This window comes from Zea mays, chromosome 4 (genome assembly GCF_902167145.1).
Source record: "Zea mays cultivar B73 chromosome 4, Zm-B73-REFERENCE-NAM-5.0, whole genome shotgun sequence".
NCBI lineage: Eukaryota > Viridiplantae > Streptophyta > Magnoliopsida > Poales > Poaceae > Zea > Zea mays.
In genome coordinates this window covers 132,490,482-132,508,338 of record NC_050099.1, presented here as the reverse complement: position 1 = coordinate 132,508,338, position 17,857 = coordinate 132,490,482, and positions in this window count along the sequence as shown.

Sequence of the window (17,857 nt, the reverse complement as noted above, 5' to 3'; positions counted from 1 at the left end):
CAAGTGAAGAGTTTGTGCTATTTAGTGTTGTTTTTACAGGATCACCTATTCACCCCCTCTAGGTGCTCTCAGATGCTTCTTATGTGTTAACTAACAAACCAGGCAAAGTAGTTGCCAAATATGTTGAGGGCAAACACAAGAGCCCCAAGACTTGTGCTTGGGTACCCAAGGTGCTTGTTTCTAATGTCAAAGGACCCAAGACCGTTTGGGTACATAAGAACAAGGCCTAAATTTGTTTTGTAGGTTTATGCATCCGGTGGACCAAGTTGTATAATCGATAGCGGGTGCACAAACCACATGACAGGGGAGAAACAGATGTTCTCCTCATATGAGAAAAATGAAGATCCCCAAAGAACGATTACATTCGGGGATAAAAATCAAGGTTTGGTCAAAGGTTTTGGCAAAATTGCTATATCTTCTGACCATTCCATTTCCAATGTTTTTCTTGTAGATTCTTTAGATTACAACTTGCTTTCAGTTTCTCAATTATGTAAAATGGGCTACAACTGTCTTTTTACTAATGTTGGTGTTACTATCTTTAGAAGAAGTGATGATTCAATAGCATTTAAGAGAGTGTTAGATGGTGAGCTATATTTAGTTGATTTTAATGATAACACTGTTGAACTAGACACTTGCTTAATTGCTAAGACTAATATGGGCTGGCTCTGGCATCGCCGACTTGCCCATGTTGGGATGAAGAATCTTCACATGCTTCTAAAGGGAGAACACATTTTAGGACTAACAAATGTTTATTTTGAGAAAGACAGGATTTGTAGCACATGTCAAGCAGGGAAAGCAAGTTGGAGCTCATCATCCACACAAGAACATCATGATGTCCGACAGGCCGCTCGAGGTGCAACCCATTGCTTATGTCTCCCGAGGAAGTAATTGGCAAATTTGTGAGCTTTCACTAGTAAGAATGTGATCATCAGTGACGATTTTCTCGTGACGCTGGTGACTTCAGTCACAGATTGATACCTTTCTATGACCAAATTTACATCTTCGTCAACAATTACAAGTGACGAAGATTAAACTTGAATATTAATGATGAAAATGAAAGGAACATCATAGACACAAATTTTGGACGCAACAATTTCGTCATAGATTAGATTTGATATCGTCATCGCTAATTTGTCTTGTTTGGCTGACGTAATGATAAAATAAATTGGTCACAGATGAGTTTTAGTAAAAAACGCCCCACGTGTACACCACTTGACGGCGTGGGATCCTTGGCCTACATGGCCCGCATTTTTTGGTAATATAAAGTGGGACACAGCCCCCGCCTGGCGATGCGACCCTGGCCCACCAACTGGAAGTGGCGACGCGCGGCCCGGCGACGCATGTGCTAAGATTTATTTGGCAAAAAAATTGCTCCCGTGGAGCTTCGAACCAGAGACCTGCGCCTAGCTTCGAGTCAGTGTTACCACTAGACTACTCGCTTGTTCTTATAAGTAAAGAAAGTTAGAGTGCATAAGTTGGTCAGTTGGGCCTAATCAGAACAGAATTGTTAGCGTAGTACCTGTTCCCATCTGTCGTTCTGTTAAGGTGTTCCCAGCCGCCATTCTGCGATCTGCATGGCTGTTCTGCTTCTGCCTTCTGCGATCTGCGCTTCTACGTTCTACGATTGACGATCTCAGTCTCGGCCCTCAGGTTACGACACTCAACGACGCCGACTTCGGTCATCCGCTTGATCGGCAACTAGTTAGCGTCGCAGCGAACGAGGTCAGAGAACGGCGTCGTCCGCTTAATTTCCGGTTAATTATTAAGTTTTATGATGCATACCCTCCAAAATCCTAGGTCCGCCGTTGGAAGAACGGCGTCGTCGTGAAAACAGCGAGGGCAGAGAAGCTTCGGGCGCGGCAAAGCAGCGACGTCGTGCGCAGAGCTACGGCGGGCGTGGACAGAACAGCGGCAGGGCGGGGAGAAAAGCCAAGGTTTGATGTGTTGTGTTTTTGACAATAAGGTTCCATGTGTGTTTGAATTTTATTTCATATATGCATGTGTTTGATGTGGTTTTCAATTTTGTTCAATTTAATCATAGTTATGGTGTTAATGCAAGTTCAATTTTCTCCAACCCTAATCGCCGCCACCGGGACCCAAGTTTGCATCAGAAGCTAGCATCATTATTCGAGAAACCATGCCTATCCTAACTCGTTGGAAAGATTACAAGGATGACCAAAAATACTACAACAGCTTTGTGTCACAGCTAAATGTAAGTGCATTACTGATTCTATGGTTCACTTGTATACTGCTTAACCTGAATTGACTAACTATGGAATTGTCATATGCATAGGGGGCGATTGTCCGTTAACACTGAGGACAAGGCAACAAAGGAAGCTTGCACCGATATGCTACGCTCTGCGGTAAAAAACCAGCGTTATCGGCTCAAGCAGAAATACTTCAATGGTGTAAGTAAATATTAGGACAACTTCTTCTGTATCTTACATGACTGATGAACAGTGGAGGGCATTAGTTGCAAAGTGGTCTGATCCAAAGAACATGGTATGGGTATCTTGTCATATATTCTTCTTTCACTATAAGTTTGCAAAGGATCTTCGCATATTGAACCTATGATCTAATCTGACATGTTCATTCTCTTGTAGGAAATAAGTGAAAAGAACAAGCAGAACCGCAGTCAAGTCAAGTTTCATCAGGCTACGGGTTATCGCTGCTATGTGGCACACTTACATGCATATGTAAGTAAATATTACCTTGTACTACTACCTGCACTTTTGCACTCAACAACTTCTATTGCATTTGATCTGAGAAAACTTCGCTGTGATTGTTTATCCACAAAACAGAAGCACAAGAGAAACATAGAAGAACCCAGCTTAGATCAGACTGAGGAAATAGATGCGGTGGACGCCTTCAAGACCTGCCATACCAGCTCCAAACGTGGCCTGTGTGAACCGGCAAGAGAAGCACTTGTAAGTTCATTTGTTTGCTTTATTTAGTGTATTTTTTATGAGATCATATGAGGCAACATAGTTCATCATTCACTTGAAATATTGGGTAGATATCAAACACATTTTGCAGGACAATATCTCTAACTAAGAAAGATTTAGGAACAATTTTGCTACTCTCTAGTATCCTTCCACCATTGATGAGTTTCACATTATTGTCAGCTCCAAATCTGCTATAATTTGTCATCACTAGATGTCACATCTTATCAGTTTTTAATTTTTAGAAAATAGAAATTTTATTGTCTGATTGTCCAACTAACAGTCTTCTGGAAAGGAACATGATATCACAGATAATTTGTGCCTAAATCTCTGCATTTTTACCTCTACAAAGCAAATGCCAACTGCAATCAGTTTCTGTCAGTGTAGCAGTGGTTATTTTTTCATTATAAACACCTTGTGTCATATGTCTTCCTCAAATTATTGCAATAACTAACAATTGGCATCTTGCTATTGCTCATTAGCATTAACATGTAACTGTTTTCTGTCCATGATATTTCAGTCTCATATGGAGGCTTTGAGGGCTGAACCTGTTGCTGAAGGTGAGATGCTAGCATCCAGTGTGCACCTTGTGTCCAAGGTGCTGTCCCAGAGCAGCTCACACCAATTCATGAAGAGCGTTGGCATCAAAACATCGGCATCCTCCAAGTCATCATCATCAAATCAAAGTGAGTTTCGGGAACAACTTGCAGCTGAAGCGACGGCTGCTGTTCAAGGTGAACTCGACCAGCTCAGGAAGAAATGTGAAGAAGCTGAGGAACAGCAGGCGAGGACACAAAGGGAGTTGGAGGAGTACAAGAAGATAACAGAGAAGAACAGCAAGGAGATGGAGGAGACCAATGTGCTCATCAAGAAGCTCTTGTCCTTGCATGGTAACGCTTCTTCTTCGACATGAGGGCTACTGGTCAAAGCTATTGTGTTTGGCCTGTTCTTTGACATGAGGGTACCCAAAAACTCAAGTTGCTCGTGGGTGTCAACTTTTTATTATATGATGTTATGTTTGTGCAAACTCAACTGAAATGTGAAGTCAAGTGGTGATGTTGTGAACTGAGTTCAGTGTTGTCCACTTAGTTTGTATCCTCACTAGAATACTAGTTTTATTCATCTGCGGAATATGGGATTGTGTACTCATTCCTCTGTTCTAGTATCTTTTGCAATTTCCAATAAAATTATTCTCTGCACATCTGTGACCAAACTGGTGGCATATAATAAAACATATGACACGTCAGCTGCCACGTCAGCGCTGACGTCAGCTGCCAGGTCACTAGCCACGTCAGCGCTGACGTCATACTCCATCGGGACCCTTCCAAACGGTTGTTAATGACCAAAACACGGCTCTATCTATGACAATACCGGACCATCACAGAAAGCAAACGACGTTAACGACGCCGTCAGCTAGCCCGGGCAGACGACGGATTATGACGGAAAAGTGCCTTCATCCATGACCAAACCTGATCGTCATAGAATGAATTCACTTCCATGACAACGCGTATTTCGTCACAGAATGGATACACATCGATGACGAAAATGGGCAGTCTGTCACAACACAACAAATGTGACGCGACCCCTATGACCAAATCGGAATCGTCACAAATTCGTCACAAATCTTTATCTGAGACGATACCTGCATATTTCGTGATGCAATACGAACATCATCGATGATAAGATCTCTACTAGTGTTTGAACTTATGATCAAAGACTCCAAACACATTGTCAACTTGGAGCAAGGCGCCACCTCCACACCCGAGGTGCAACCCGTTGCATTCAAAGCAACGGAAGAAAAGAAGGAAGAGCCTACACCAAGTAGACTCCCAATCAACCCCTCCAAGCTCGATAATGAGGAGATGGCCCTTATCATCAAGAGCTTCCGGCAAATCCTCAAGCAAAGGAAGGGGAAGGACTATAAACCCCGCTCCAAGAGGGTTTGCTACAGGTGTGGTAAGTCCGGTCACTTTATTGCAAAATGTCCATATACAAGTGACAATGACAAGGACAACGACAAGAAAGGGAAGGAGAAGATGGAAAAGAAAAGATACTACAACAAGAAGAAGGGTGGCAAAGCACACATTGGGTGGGAATGGGACTCTGACAAAAGCTCCATCGACTCCTCCAACGAGGAGGCCACCAATATCGTCGTCAACAAGGGCCTTCTCTTCCCCAACGTCGGCCACAAATGCCTCAAGGCTAAGGACAACAAAAAGAAGAAGGTACACTCTAGAGATACCCCCAAATACACTACTTCCGGTGATGAGGGTAGCTCTAGTGATGATAATGATGATTTAACTTCTCTTTTTGCAAACCTTACCAAGGACCAAAAGAAGAAAATAAATGAATTAATAGAAACCATTAATGAGAAGGATGATATCTTGGAAAGCCAAGAGGACTTGCTCGTTAAGGAAAATAAAAAATTTGTTAAGTTGAAAAATGCTTATTCTCTTGAAGTAGAAAAATGTGAAAACTTGTCTAAAGAGCTTAATATTTGCAATGATTCGATTTCTTGTCTTAGAACTGAAAGTGCTTGAAAGGGAAATAGGGTCAAACCTTTTCCTAAATGATTTTGGTGGTTGAATTGCCCAACACAAACAAATTTGGACTAACTAGTTTGCTCTAGATTATATGTTCTACAGGTGCCATAGGTTCAACACAAACCAATAAAAAGAACAAGTTAGGGTTCAAAAAGAAAGGAGCAAAAGAAACCGAATGCTGCCCTGGTCTGGCGCACCAGACTGTCAGGTGTGCCACCGGACAGTGTCCGATGCACCAGGGAGATCAACTCTGAACTCCTCAGCTTCGGGTTTTCTCCAGGCCACTCCGCTATAATTCACCGGATTGTCTGGTGTAGCACCGGACTGTCCGGTGTGCCACGCGGAGCAACGGCTACTGCGCCATCGGTCGTCTGCAAAAGGTGAATAGTGCGTGAATAGTGTGCGGACAGTTCGCGCAGAGTCAGAGCAGCGTCAGAAGGCGCACCTGAATAGTGAATAGTGCCTGTCCGGCACCGGACTGTCTGGTGCCCCAAGAAGTCAGCGCTCCAACGGTCGAAACCGTCAGAACCCTAATGGTTGGGTGACGTGGCTGGCACACCGGACAACGTCCGGTGGCGCACCGGACTGTCCGGTGCGCCCATCGACAGTAGCCCAACCCAACGGTTGGTTTGGTGGTTGGGGCTATAAATACCCCCAACCACCACCACTTCAAGGATCCAAGTTTTCAGCTATTGCATTCAATACAAGAGCTCTAGACTTCACTCCAAGACACAAATCAAGAGATCAAATCCTCTCCAAGTCCAAATTCACTCCAAACACTTAGTGGCTAGTGAGAGAGAGATTTTCGTGTTCATTTGAGTTCTTGTCGCTTGGATCGCTTTTGTTCTTCCTCTATTCTTGTTCTCAAGCAACTTGTAATCAATGCAAGAGACACCAAGTTGTGGTGGTCCTTGTGAGAGGTCTAAGTGACCCGTTGATTAAGGAGAAAAGCTCACTCGGTCTAGGTGACCGTTTGAGAGAGGGAAAGGGTTGAAAGAGACACGATCTTTGTGACCACCTCAACGGGGAGTAGGTTTGCAAGAACCGAACCTCGGTAAAACAAATCACCGTTTCATCCGCTCTATTTCTTTGGTTGATTTGTTTTCACCCTCTCTTTCGGACTTGATTGTATTTCTAACGCTAACCCAGCTTGTAGTTGTGCTTAAAGTTTGTAAATTTCAGATTTGCCTATTCACCCCCCTCTATGCGACTTTCAATTGGTATCAGAGCCCTGTACTTCATTAGAGTCTAACCACTCGAAGTGATGTCGGGAGATCATGCCAAGAGGGAGATTGGGACCGGCGGCGACAAATCTGCAAGCTCGGGGAGAACTCACTCGAGGGAGTCCGGCCACAAGCACAAGGAGGAATCATCTTCCTCCATCAAGTCACAACGGAGAGGTGACAAGAAGAAGATGAAGAAAGTGGTCTACTATGAGACCGACTCTTTGTCACCCTCCACCTCCGGCTCCGAATCGGCGTCCATCACTTCTAAGCGCCATGAGCGCAAGAAGTATAGTAAGATGCCCCTCCGCTATCCTCACATTTCCAAACGTACTCCATTACTTTCCGTCCCATTAGGCAAACCACCGGTTTTTTACGGTGAAGATTATTCTATGTGGAGTGATAAAATGAGGCATCACCTAACCTCACTCTACAAAAGCATATGGGATGTTGTTGAGTATGGAGCGTAGGTACCAAAGGTAGGGGACAAGGACTACGATTTGGAGGAGGTCGACCACATCCGACACTTCAACTCCCAAGCCACTACTATACTCCTCGCCTCTCTATGTCGAGAGGAGTATAATAAGGTGCAAGGGTTGAAGAGTGCCAAGGAGATTTGGGACGTACTCAAGACCGCGCACGAAGGGGATGAGGTGACAAAGATCACCAAGCGGGAGACGATCAAGGGGGAGCTCAGTCGGTTCGTCCTCAACCAAGGAGAGGAGCCACAAGCCATGTACAACCGGCTCAAGACCTTGGTGAATCAAGTGCGCAACCTCGGGAGCACAAAATGGGATGACCATGAAATGGTCAAGGTTATTCTAAGATCACTTGTTTTTCTTAATCCTACACAAGTTCAATTAATTTGTGGTGATCCTAGATACAAGCTAATGTCTCCCGAGGAGGTTATAGGAAAGTTTGTGAGCTTTGAATTAATGATCAAAGGCTCCAAACAAATCATCGAGCGAGGCGCCACCTCCACACCCGAGGTGCAACCCGTCGCATTCAAAGCGACGGAAGAAAAGAAAGAAGAGTCTACATCAAGTAGGCTCCCCATCGACGCCTCCAAGCTCGACAATGAGGAGATGGCGCTCATCATCAAAAGTTTCCGCCAAATCCTCAAGCAAAGGAGGGGGAAGGATTACAAGCCCCGCTCTAAGAAAGTTTGCTACAAATGTGGTAAGCCCGGTCATTTTATTGTTAAATGTCCATTATCTAGTGATAGTGACAGGGACGACGACAAGAAGGGAAAGAGGAGGGAAAAGAAGAGATACTACAAGAAGAAGGGCGGTGATGCCCATGTATGTCGGGAGTGGGACTCCGATGAGAGCTCCACCGACTCCTCCTCCAACAAGGACGTCGCCAACATCGCCGTCACCAAAGGCCTTCTCTTCCCCAACGTCGGCCACAAGTGCCTCATGGCAAAGGACGGAAAGAAAAAGAAGGTACAAGCTAGAACCACACCCAAGTATACTACATCTAGTGATGAGGGTAGTTCTAGTGATGATGAAGATAACTTGCTTGCCCTTTTTGCCAACCTAAACATGCAATAAAAGGAAAAATTAAATGAATTGATAGGTGCTATTCATGAGAAGGATGAACTCTTGGATAGCCAAGAGGACTTTCTTATTAAGGAAAATAAAAGGCATGTTAAGGTGAAAAATGCTTATGCTCAGGAGTTAGAAAAATGTGAAAAATTAACTAGTGAGCTTAGCATTTGCCATGACACTATCTCTAACCTTAGAATTGAAAATACCAAATTAATTGCTAAGGTTGAGAAATTAAATGCTTGTGATGATTCATTTGCCAATCTTAAAAATGAAAATGCTAGTTTGATTGCTAAGATTGACAAATTGAATGAATCACTTTCTAGCCTTAAGATTGAGAATGATAAATTAATGTCTAAAGCTAAAGATTTAAATGTTTGCAATGTTTCTATTTCCAATCTTAGAAATGAGAATGCCATGTTACATGCTAAGATTGATGAATTAAATATTTGAAAACCCTCTACATCCACCGTTGATCAAGTTTCTATTTGCATGAGATGTAGAGACATTAATGTTGATGCTATCCATGATCACCTAGATTTAATTAAACAACAAAATTATCACATAGCTCAACTTAGTGCTAAAATTAATGAGCATGAGATAGAAAATGAAAAATTTAAATTTGCTAGAAGCATGCTCTATAGAGGGAGACGCCTTGGCATTAAGGATGGCATTGGCTTCCAACAGGGAGGCAATGTTAAACTTAATGCCCCTAAGAAATTGTCTAACTTTGTTAAGGGCAAAGCTCCCATGGTTCAGGATAACGAAGGCTATATTTTATATCCTGCTGGTTATCCCGAACATAAGATTAGGAGAATTCATTCTAGGAAGTCTCACTCTGGCTCTCATCATGCTTTTATGTATAAGAGTGAGGCATCTAGTTCTAGGCAATCCACTCATGTTAAATTGCCTAAAAAGAAAACTCCTATTGCATCAAATGAGCCTATTGTTTCATTTAAGACTTTTGATGCTTCCTATGTTTTAACTAAAAATCAGGCAAAGTAGTTGCCAAATATGTTGGGGCCAAACACAAGGGCTCAAAGACTTGTGTTTGGTTACCCAAGGTGCTTGTTTCTAATGTGAAAGGACCCAAGACCGTTTGGGTACCTAAGAACAAGGCCTAAATTGTTTTGTAGGTTTAAGCATCTAGGGGCTCAAGTTGGATCATTGATAGCGGGTGCACAAACCACATGACAGGGGAGAAAAGGATGTTCTCCTCCTATGAGAAAAACAATGATCCCCAAAGAGTTATCACATTCGGGGATGGAAATCAAGGTTTGGTCAAAGGACTTGGTAAAATTGCTATATCACCTGACCATTCTATTTCCAATGTTTTTCTTGTAGATTCTTTAGATTACAATTTGCTTTCTGTTTCTCAATTATGCAATATGGGCTACAACTGTCTATTTACTGATGTAGGTGTTACTGTCTTTAGAAGAAGTGATGATTCAATAGCATTTAAGGGAGTGTTAAAGGGTTAGCTATACTTAGTTGATTTCAATAGAGCTGAACTCGACACTTGCTTAATTGCTAAGACTAATATGGGTTGGCTCTGGCATCGCCGACTAGCCCATGTTGGGATGAAGAATCTTCACAAGCTTCTAAAGAGAGAACACATTATAGGACTAACAAATGTTCATTTTGAGAAAGACAGGGTTTGTAGCGCATGCCAAGCAAGAAAGCAAGTTGATGCCCATCATCCACACAAGAACATCATGACGACCGACAGGCCACTTGAGCTACTCCACATGGATTTATTCAGCCCGATAGCTTACATAAGTATCGGCGGGAGTAAGTATTGTCTTGTAATTGTGGATGACTATTCTCGCTTCACTTGGGTGTTCTTTTTGCAGGAAAAATCACAAACCCAAGAGACTTTAAAGGGATTCTTGAGACGAGCTCAAAATGAGTTCGGATTGAGGATAAAAAAATATTAGAAGCGACAATGGGACGGAGTTCAAGAACTCTCAAATTGAAGGCTTTCTTGAGGAGGTGGAGGGCATCAAGCATGAGTTCTCTTCTCCCTACACGCCACAACAAAATGGTGTAGTGGAGAGGAAGAATAGAACTCTACTTGACAAGGCGAGGACCATGCTTGATGAATACAAGACACTGGATCGGTTTTGGGCCGAGGCGATTAACACCGCTGCTACTCCATCAACCGGTTATATCTTCACCAAATCCTCAAGAAGACATCATATGAACTCCTCACCAGTAAAAAGCCCAATGTATCATATTTTAGAGTCTTTGGAAGCAAATGTTTTATTCTTGTTAAAAGAGGTAGAAAATATAAATTTGCTCCTAAGGCTGTAGAAGGCTTTTTACTTGGTTATAACTCAAACACAAGGGCATATAGAGTCTTCAACAAATCCACTGGATTAGTTGAGGTTTCTTGTAACATTGTGTTTGATGAGACTAATGGCTCCCAAGTGGAGCAAGTTGATCTTGATGAGCTAGATGATGAAGGGGCTCCGTGCGTCGCACTAAGGAACATGTCCATTGGGGATGTGTGTCCTAAGGAATCTGAAGAGCCTCCACAATCACAAGATCAACCATCATCTTCAATTCAAGCATCTCCACCAACTCAAGATGAGGAACAGGCTCAAGATGATAAAGAAGAAGATCAAGAAGATGAGCCACCTCAAGAGGAGGACAATGATCAAGGGTGAGATGACAATGATTAAGACATGGAAGATGAATAGGGTCAAAGACCACCTCACCCAAGAGTCCACCAAGCGATACAAAGAGATCACCCCGTGAACTCTATCCTCGGCGATATTCATAAGGGGGTAACCACTCGATCTCGTGTCGCTCATTTTTGTGAACATTACTCTTTTGTGTCTTCTATTGAGCCATATAGGGTGGAAGATGCATTAAGAGATTCGGATTGGGTGTTGGCAATGCAAGAGAAACTCAACAACTTCACGAGGAATGAGGTATGGCATCTTGTTCCACGTCCTAATCAAAATGTTGTAGGAACCAAGTGGATATTCCGCAACAAGCAAGATGAGCATGGTGTGGTGACAAGGAACAAAGCCCGACTTGTAGCCAAAGGATATTCACAAGTCGAAGGTTTGGATTTCGGTGAAACCTATGCACCCGTAGCTAGGCTTGAGTCAATTCGCATATTACTTGCCTATGCTACTTACCATGGCTTCAAGCTTTATCAAATGGACGTGAAGAGTGCCTTCCTAAATGGACCAATCAAGGAAGAGGTCTATGTTGAGCAACCTCCCGGCTTTGAAGATAGTGAGTACCCTAATCATGTTTACAAACTCTCTAAGGCGCTTTATGGGCTCAAGCAAGCCCCAAGAGCATGGTATGAATGCCTAAGAGATTTTCTTATCACTAATGGCTTCAAAGTCGGCAAAGCCGATCCTACTCTCTTTACTAAAACTATTGCAAATGATTTGTTTGTATGTCAAATTTATGTTGATGATATCATATTTGGGTCTACTAACAAATCTACTTGTGAAGAGTTTAGTAGGATAATGATTCAAAAATTTGAGATGTCTATGATGGGGGAGTTGAAGTACTTCCTAGGATTTCAAGTGAAGCAACTCCAAGAAGGCACCTTCATCACCAAACCAAGTACATACAAGATATTCTCACCAAGTTTGGAATGAAGGATGCCAAGCCCATCAAGACACCCATGGAAACCAATGGGCATCTCGACCTCGACACGGGAGGTAAATCCGGAGATCAAAAGGTATATCGGTCGATGATAGGATCTCTACTCTATTTATGTGCATCTCGACCGGATATTATGCTTTCCGTATGCATGTGTGCAAGATTCCAAGCCGATCCTAAGGAAGTTTACCTTAGGGCCGTAAAAAGAATCTTGAGATATTTAGTTCATACACCTAAGTTTGGTATTTGGTATCCCAAGGGATCCACCTTTGATTTAATAGGCTATTCAGATGCTGATTGGGCAGGATGTAAAATTGATAGGAAGAGCACATCATGGACTTGTCAGTTCTTGGGAAGATCCCTGATGTCTTGGGCTTCAAAGAAACAAAACTCAGTAGCTCTTTCCACCGCCGAAGCCGAGTATATTGCCGCAGGCCATTGTTGCGCGCAATTGCTTTGGATGAGGCAAACCCTCAGGGACTATGGCTACAAATTAACCAAAGTTCCTCTCCTATGTGATACTGAGAGTGCAATCCGCATGGTGGATAATCCCATTGAGCACAGACGCACTAAGCACATAGCCATTCGGTATCACTTTTTGAGAGATCACCAACAAAGGGGGATATCGAGATTGCTTATATTAGCACCAAAGAACAATTAGCTGATATCTTTCCCAAACCATTAGATGAGAAAACTTTTACCAAACTTAGGAATGAGCTAAATTCTTGATTCTCGGAATTTCGATTGATATTTTGCACACATTGCTCACTTATATACCTTTGATTATATCTCTTTTATGTCTATGACTAACGTGTTTTCAAGTGTATTCTTCTACTTAGTCATATAATTGAAAGGGAAATGGAGTATTCGGCAAAGATGACGCTTCCACTCAACTCCATCATATTATCTACTCTTTGTCGGTATTCCGCCATCTCTCCACATTGGTATAATCTTTCACTCATATATTGTTTTCCAAAGGGGAGAAAATTTAAAAAGGGCTCACAAAGTCTCCGTTTTTGGCGATTCATGACAAAGGGGGAGAGAGTATTAGCCCAAAGCAAAAGGATCGCACCACCACCTAATTTTTAATTGTGTTTTGAAATTTTTATTGGTTTTATTGATATATTTCAAATTGGTATTCCTCTAATGAGAAGTATATCAATTGGTACATCCCAAAACCCTCTTGAAAGCTAAGTGGAGAATTTCATCTAGGGGAGTTTTATTTGAGTCAAAGGAAAAGCATTTGAAATAGGGGGAGAAAATTTCAAATCTTGAAAATGCTTCTTTAAATCTTATTCATATACCTTCGACTATTTGCCAAAGGATTTTGAAAAGAATTTTCCAAAGAATTTGCAAAAACAAAACTAGTGGTGCAAGCGTGGTCCAAAATGTCAAATAAGAAGAAAACAATCCATGCATATCTATTAAAATAATTATATTGGTTTAATTCCAAGCAACCTTTGCACTTACCTTATGCAAACTAGTTCAATATTGCACTTATATATTTGCTTTGGTTTGTGTTGGCATCAATCACCAAAAAGGGGGAGATTGAAAGGGAAATAGGGTCAAACCTTTTCCTAAATGCTTTTGGTGGTTGAATTGCCCAACACAAACAAATTTGGACTAACTAGTTTGCTCTAGATTATATGTTCTACAGGTGCCATAGGTTCAACACAAACCAATAAAAAGAACAAGTTAAGGTTCAAAAAGAAAGGAGCAAAAGAAACCGAAGGCTGCCCTGGTCTGGCGCACCGGACTGTCCGGTGCACTAGGGAGATCAACTCTGAACTCCTCACCTTCGGGTTTTCTCCAGGCCACTCTGCTATAATTCACTGGACTGTCCGGTGTAGCACTAGACTGTCTGGTGTGCCATGTGGAGCAACGACTACTGTGCCAACGGTCGTCTGCAAAAGGTGAACAGTGCATGAACAGTTCGCGTAGAGTCAAAGCAGCGCCAGAAGACGCACCGGACAGTGAACAGTGCCTGTCCGGTGCGGCACCGGACTGTCTGGTGCCCCAAGAAGTCAGCGCTCCAACGGTCGAAACCGTCAGAACCCTAAAGGTTGGGTGACGTGGCTGGCGCACCGGACAGTGCCCGGTGGCGCACCAGACTGTCCGGTGCGCCCATCGACAGCAGCCGAACCCCAACGGTTGGTTTGGTGGTGGGGCTATAAATACCCCCAACCACCACCACTTCAAGGATCCAAGTTTTCAGCTATTGCATTCAATACAAGAGCTCTAGACTTCACTCCAAGACACAAATCAAGAGATCAAATCCTCTCCAAGTCCAAATTCACTCCAAACACTTAGTGGCTAGTGAGAGAGAGATTTTCGTGTTCATTTGAGTTCTTGTCGCTTGGATCGCTTTTGTTCTTCCTCTATTCTTGTTCTCAAGCAACTTGTAATCAACGCAAGAGACACCAAGTTGTGGTGGTCCTTGTGAGGGGTTTAAGTGACCCGTTGATTAAGGAGAAAAGCTCACTCGGTCTAGGTGACCGTTTGAGAGAGGGAAAGGGTTGAAAGAGACCCGGTCTTTGTGACCACCTCAACGGGGAGTAGGTTTGCAAGAACCGAACCTCGGTAAAACAAATCACCGTGTCATCTGCTCTATTTCTTTGGTTGATTTGTTTTCACCCTCTCTTTCGGACTCGGTTGTATTTCTAACGCTAACCCAGCTTGTAGTTGTGCTTAAAGTTTGTAAATTTCAGATTTGCCTATTCACCCCCCTCTATGCGACTTTCAGTGCTAGTTTAATTGCTAAGATTGAAGAATTGAATGCTTGCAGTGTTTCTACATCTACTGTTGAGCATGTCACTATTTGCACTAGGTGTAGAGATGTTAATATTGATGCTATGAATGATCACCTTAAAGAACAAAATGATCACATAGCTAAATTAAATGCTAAAATTGCTGAGCATGAGTTAGAGAATGAAAAATTTAAATTTGCCCGTAGCATGCTCTATAATGGGAGACGCCCTGGCATTAAGGATGGCATTGGCTTCCAACAAGGAAGCCAAAGCAACATCAAGCTTAATGCCACCAAAACCCGGCTTTCTAACTTTATAAAGGGCAAGGCTCCCATGGTTCATGACAGAGAGAGTTACATTTTCTATCCTAAAAACTATCCTGAGCACAAAATTAGAAAAATTCATGCTAGGAAATCTCATATTGTTTCTCATCATGCTTACATGTATAGTAATGAGGCTTCTAGCTCTAGGCATTCAACTCATATCAAAATGTCTGAGAAGAAGATTGCTAATGCATCAAATGGACATAGCATTTCATTTAAAACTTTTGATGCATCTTTTGTGCTTACTAACAAATCAGGCAAAGTAGTTGCCAAATATGTTGGGGGCAAACACAAGAGTCCTAAGACTTGTGCTTGGATGCCCAAGGTACTTGTTTCTAATGTGAAAGTACCCAAGACAGTTTGGGTACCTAAAAACAAGGCCTAAATTTGTTTTTAGGTTTATGCATCTGGCGGGTCAAGTTGGATAATCTATAGCGGCTGCACAAACCACATGACAGGGGAGAAAAGGATGTTCTCCTCATATGACAAAAATGATGATCCCCAAAGAGCAATTACATTTGGGGATGGAAATCAAGGTTTGGTCAAAGGTTTGGGTAAAATTGCTATATCTCTTGACCATTCCATTTCTAATGTTTTTCTTGTAGAATTTTTAGATTACAACTTGCTTTCTATTTCTAAATTATGCAAAATGGACTACAATTGTCTTTTTACTGATGTTGGTGTTACCGTCTTTAGAAGAAGTGATGATTCATCAGCTTTTAACAGAGTGTTAGATGGTTAGCTATATTTGGTTGATTTCAATTATAACAATGTTGAACTAGACATGTGCTTAATTGCTAAGACTAACATGGGCTGGCTCTAGCATCGCCGACTTGCACAGTTGGAATGAAGAATCTTTACAAACTTCTTAAGGGGGAACACATTTTAGGACTAACAAATGTTCATTTTAAGAAAGACAGGATTTGTAGCGCATGTCAAGCAGGGAAGCAGGTTGGAGTACATCATACACACAAGAACATCATGATGACTGAAAGGCCGCTCGAGCTACTCCACATGGATCTATTCGGCCCGATCGCTTACATAAGCATCGGCGGGAGTAAGTATTGTCTTGTTATTGTGGATAATTATTCTCGCTTCACTTGGGTATTCTTTTTGTAGGAAAAATCTCAAACCCAAGAGACCTTAAAGAGATTCTTGAGACGGGCTCAAAATGAGTTCGGATTGAGAATCAAGAAGATGAGAAGCGACAATGGAACGAAGTTCAAGAACTCTCAAATTGAAGGATTTCTTGAGAAGGAGGGCATCAAGCATGAGTTATCTTCTCCCTATACACCTCAACAAAATGGTGTTGTAGAGAGAAAGAATATAACTCTATTGGACATGGTGAGGACCATGCTTGATGAGTACAAGACACCAAATCGGTTTTGGGCGGAGGCGATTAACACCGCTTGCTACTCCATCAACCGACTCTATCTTCACCAAATCCTCAAGAAAACATCATATGAACTCCGTACAGCTAAAAAGCCCAATGTTTCTTATTTTAGAGTTTTTGGGAGCAAATGCTTTATTCTTATTAAGAGAGGTAGAAATTCCAAATTTGCTCCTAAAGCAGTAGAAGGCTTTTTACTTGGTTATGACTCAAACACAAGGGCATATAGAGTCTTCAACAAGTCCACTGGATTAGTTGAAGTTTCTTGTGACATTGTGTTTAATGATACTAATGGCCCTCAAGTGGAGCAAGTTTATCTTGATGAATTTGATGATGAAGAGGCTCCATGTTTTGCACTAAGGAACATGTCCATTAGGGATGTGTATCCAAAAGAGTCCGAAGAGCCTGCACAAACACAAGATCAACAATCATCTTCCATACAAGCATCTCCACCAACTCAAGATGAGGATAAGTCTCAAGAAGAAGAAGAAGAAGATGAAGATCAAGACGATGAGACACCTCAAGAGGAGGACATTGATCAAGGGGGAGATGAAGACAGTAAGACAAGGAAGATGATCAAGAGATTCAAAGTCAAAGACCGCCACACCTAAGAGTCTACCAAGCAATTCAAAGAGATCACCCCGTCAACTCCATACTTGGTGACATTCACAAGGGGGTAACCACTAGATCTCAAGTTGCTCATTTTTGTGAACATTACTCTTTTGTGTCTTCTATTGAGCCATACAGGATAGAGGATGCACTAAGAGATCTGGATTGGGTGGTGGCAATGCAAGAGGAGCTCAACAACTTCACGAGGAATGAAGTATGTCATTTAGTTCCATGTCCTAACCAAAATGTTGTAGGTACCAAGTGGGTATTCCACAACAAACAAGACGAGCATGGTGTGGTGACTATGAACAAAGCCCGACTTATTGCCAAAGGTTATTCACAAGTCGAAGGTTTGGATTTTGATGAAACCTATGCACCCGTAGCTAGGCTTGAGTCAATTCATATATTACTTGCCTATGCTACTTACCATGGCTTTAAGTTATATCAAATGGACGTGAAGAGTGCCTTCCTAAATGGCCCTATCAAGGAAGAGGTATACATTGAGCAACCTCCCAGCTTTGAAGATAGTGAGTATCCTAACCATGTTTATAAGCTCTCAAAGGCGTTTTATGGACTCAAGCAAGCTCCAAGAGCATGGTATGAATGCCTGAGAGACTTTCTTATCACTAATGGCTTCAAAGTTGGAAAAGCTGACCCTACTCTCTTCACAAGAACAATTGCTAAAGACTTGTTTATATGCCAAATTTATGTTGATGATATTATATTTGGGTCTACTAACAAGTCATCTTGTGAATAATTTAGTAGGATTATGATATAGAAATTCGAGATGTCTATGATGGGGGAGTTGAAGTATTTCCTTGGATTGCAAATCAAGCAACTCCAAAAGGCACCTTCATCAGCCAAACTAAGTACATTGAAGATATTCTCAAGAAGTTTGGAATG